Raw genomic sequence first — 4,901 nt, forward strand, 5'->3', positions numbered from 1 at the left:
CTCGGTTCCCAAACTTGGAATTTTTCCACTAGCGAGCAATACTCTTCTCGCTTAAGATTCTTAAGTTCTTCCCACAATAACCTCTTTGTTGTATTACTCCCTATAGTTTGCACTTGGAGATTCCACCAAGTTAACGCCTCATTCAACAGAAGGCTATTTGTTTACCAAAATGTTTACTGAGGAGTACATTTATTCACAAGGTTAACTGACTTCCTTGTCTTTATCTAGCGGATAGAACTCACCGCACCTTCCGTATCAATGAGGTCTCGCGGCTTGTAATCCAGAAAAGCCTTAGGATTAAAATCTGGTGCGATTGCATCTCCAAGTGTGGCATTGCCACTCATTCTCGTCCCATCGGGATATGAACCACTTGAACTATCGGTACCATCAGTACCATCACTAGTGTCGACTCGACTACCTCATGTTGTTCCATATGACCTCTAGTTCAACTTTAATAGTAGGGCGCTGATTAACTGACCCTCTTCTAGGCGTAGATTTTCTTGTCGACGCCACGTTGTTTCCGATACATAGTATCATTGGGTCTAGGCTTTTATTTGGACAGATATAGCCTATCATGCGCCTAAGAATTAAGAATGTGATTGGTCATGGAAACCCCAAGACAGCGTTGCTCCGGTATGTTGGAACAATGATATTCATGAATAAATGCATTCCAAAATGCATAGTACCTCTTGAGTGTATTACCCTTGTGCCTAAATGGGAAAAGAAGTAATTCGTTGAGAAGGAGAAACCAAACGGTCGTCTCCAATTTTTACAACGTGTATCCCATACTTCATGGATCTCGATCACCAAAAGTAGGGAAAATCCTTCGCCACACTAGCCCGTGTGACGAATACGTTTGATACTCTTTGAGCTCCATGAGCTTCGACAAGATTGTTATAATTTTCCATAGATGTCGAATAATACAATGAAGGGGTTGTAGCTTGGCTCATGCCATAGTATCCCTTGGAATAAGACAAATATCAAACGACAGAGTTTAATGTTATCATCTCCGATAACTAAGATAGGGTAAGGTGTCATAGATACCAAAGAACCAGCCCATGTATAAGAATTTCGAGAATGTTGAGGAAAAATCCTCCATGAGTGGCTAACGAGTTTTGTTTCCTTTCGATGACTAGTCTCAGACGACTCGTGTTATAGATCGAATGTTAAGTGCAAACAATACATGTAGTCTTCCTGTGTCGTAGAGTGTTATAGTAACCATTCCAGTTAGTGTTCTACTAGATAGAAATTTGAACAACTTAAGAACTTCGAGTGGATAGTGATCTCTTGGTTTGACCCGCAGAGCCCACCAGGATTCCATACACTACAAGTTGTTATTACGTGGGCCCCCGTAATAATAAATTGTCTTACATGGTCATCCTAGCATTCCCTCGTTCAAGCAGACGATCAGTCAAAGAGAGGACACTACTGTCAATATACCTTCAACATAGGAGGGACCTTCGTGATGGTTCGCGTGTCAATGCCTCTTGTCGTTACTCGTGAAAGGGCACAACGTTAGACCGAATAGAAATATAGAGAATCCATAACAATAGCAACTGGAGGGGCACCTTTAAGATGAGTACTTCATCTTCCTTGTCTGGACGAGAGTGTCATCAATCACGATTAGTATGAGCCTCAGGGGCCTCGTTCCATTAATAGAGTTGTTGTCCAAGGTCGTCACCTCCGCCTCATCGTCACTACCGAAGCCAGACATATACCATCCGAGAGAAAACAACCATCTTCCACGGAATCCATGCTTTAGGGTCTCGCTCCGGGACCACGTCCACCATACGCTTCGTAATAGACGCGAGGTCGTCATTCTCATCACGTGAGTCAAGTGTAAAAATAGAATTCATAGTCGAAGGTATTTTCATTCTTGGCAAATATTCCGTACAACACATATATAAATACATTATATATATAATCACTAAATCTCATGTTATTTTTGTTCTCATGTTTCACATGTAAGCCTTAGTGTTTTCAAGTCTATTCCTTATAGACTAAACATGTATTGAACCATATTAGTTACTTATGATTGAGCCCGCGTGATAGATCCACATTTTATAGTGACACAATGAAAACCTTTTGTCATTTTGTCATACTTTTTGAAATCATCTTTGTAATGTTATCAACTTTGTTTTCATGTGAGAGCCCTTGATGATTGTAGACCAAACTTTATAAAAGTTTGTCCCCGGTTCACTACAATCGGAGCTCTGATACCAATCTGTCACACCCTGCTAGTTGCGGAAGCGTGTTGCGTGTGACGTAAGAAAGGTAATCATTGCATCCAATCATGTATCACCGGCTCAAGACTTGTTTCCTGAAATACATGTAGTTTTAAAAAGTCAACAAAAGTTGAGCGAGTTCATGCGTTTTGTATGAGTTCCAATAAACTTGTAAACATTTGAGAGATTCCTTTGAAAACAAGTATGTAAAGCGTCTATGAATAGATCAATTAATGTTTTGCAAGGACATTAATATATGTGAAAACATAGGGAGTACCCAACCCAAGTGGGCTATTATTAGTGTCGAATCCCCTCGACTGTGTCGAATCCCCTCGACTGTGTCGAATCCCCTCGACTGTACCAAATCACCTTGACTGTGTCAAATCCCCTTGACCGTTGTCGAATCACCTCGACGGGGACACAAAAGCACTCTAAGTAGTCACAAATGGACCATGAGTGGGGCTCGGCCGTACCCGTTAGATCTAACCTTTGTCCATGTTTCTTATGAGAGTTATTGGCATTTCAGTTTCAACCTATGCTCACATGATCTAATAGTTCATTTCATAGCCAAATCATACCATTGAAACATATGTAACATGTATTTCACCCCCGAGAGTTATAAATCCGAAAACAATTAAGAGAAAAGGGGGATATGAACTCACAAATTTGCGTTCCGTGTAATATGATATCCAAGTGAGCATCCGTACGTGTCAGTAACCTACATGTGTACTAATCTCGTTAGACACTAGGTCTTTCGGACCTCGTACAAGTTGTTGGTCTTGAATTCTTTATTATGTTCTCGTTTGTCATCTTTGGAACAACTTTGTATTTTAGAGCGTTGATAGTTTACTCGCTCGATTGTTATGTGTATTCATGTATTCTATACGTATTGAATTATATGCGAACGGCTTCGAACCTATGTCATTGGACTTATCCCACGTTTCATTGTTATTGGGCCTAGCCCTAGTTTTCTTGTTACTGGGCCTAGCCCTAGTTTTTAATGTCATTGGGCCTAGCCCTAGTTTTAGTAATTTGGGTCTAGCCCAAATCTAATCCTAGTGAGTCCATTAAATATACTCTTGCAATTTTTACCAAAAATTCACCAAGCATGTAACTTAATAAGTTCGTTTTTCATATGAAAAATACTTGGTAATTTTTATAGTTTTCGACTTTCCGGATTCTTGTTTTTGACCACTTAGTTATGTGTTCTCTTTAGTGTCTAAAAATATGTTATTTTTAGACTCGACATTGTGGTAACTTGTTTATGATGTCGATACGCCCAAATTGTCGTCATCAAGTGTTATGTATTTCCATTTCGGCCATTTTATTTAATTGTCCGATTTGATTTTACTAGCATTTCTTGGACCATGTAGGAACATGTACGTGTATTTATTTTGACCACCCTATAGGTATCTAATACATACACATACATAGCACACATTGCAAGCACTTAACAAGTTTCCGAAAATATATAATTTTTCTTACCAAAAATTATATTTGCACATTGTTATATTTTTACCCATTTATTTTTGTAAGAATAAATTTAAGTTCATAAGAACTTCTTGAATATTTAAACTTTAAATATTCCCATCAAAGTTTCCATAATGACGTTTAAGACCACTAATCGCGTTTAACCTTGTTAATCACCCTTTAATCCCCTCTTTAATCGCGATTATATTTTTAGAAAAATTCGCCATAGTTTCCCCTAAACTATGACGTTTTCCACGTTACAAAAACGCGTTTAAATCAATAATCAATTCACTAAATCACCACCTATTGCAAAATAAGTTTTTAATAACCAACTTTGCATGTATACATTAACTCGTAACATCTTCATTTTCCCCCATGAACTTATATATATTTTACCATGCTTCAAAAGAAAATAATGACACTTTATGTATTTTTTACAAGGTCATTAAACCAACACATTTTCTCATGCTTCTTAACTAGTTCATCCATGCACATAAACTTGCTTATGTGACTTTTTAAAAATATTTATATCACAAATCATGTCCTTAATAACTTGTAAAAGTTATATTTATTAAAAATTACTTTCAAGTTTATGGTTTAAGTTCATGGATTATGAAGGTGATGATCTTGCTTAGATCTAAACATCTAAATGTTTAGATCATTATTAATTTTTTTTTTTGACCATGTTCTTACAAGATCATAATATTTAATACTCTACTTTAACATAATCACAAGATAATATAAACTTTAACTCACTAATATCAACAAAAAATAACATAATCATCATGAACAATCAACATAAATATACAAGTAAACACATAATAATAGTTATATTTAGTGATCTTTATGTTTATGTTTAGGGTTTTTGATTATGTTTATCTTAAATTTCAAGAACAACAACTTGTACTTCCATAAACTACTAGTAATTTAAAGCTTAAAAATGGTGGTTTGAAGACTTACAATAGTGCACTAATTTAGACAAGAAAATAAGAAGAAATAAGCTCCAAGAAGACTCCTAGTAAAGCTCCATGCTTAACCCATATGTAAGTGATCTTGTAAGGACTAGAAGATGTGTAATTTAGGGTGTTTTAGTGAATTTTTATGGTGGAATTGTGGTATGCTTGTTGGCTGCCGAAAATGAAGGATAACAAGGGGTTTTGCTTGTTTAAAAGTGGTGAAATGATAGGTTAGATAATGGGGTGCTTT

The sequence above is a fragment of the Helianthus annuus genome, chromosome 11, assembly GCF_002127325.2.
Source record: "Helianthus annuus cultivar XRQ/B chromosome 11, HanXRQr2.0-SUNRISE, whole genome shotgun sequence".
Classification (NCBI taxonomy): Eukaryota; Viridiplantae; Streptophyta; class Magnoliopsida; order Asterales; family Asteraceae; genus Helianthus; species Helianthus annuus.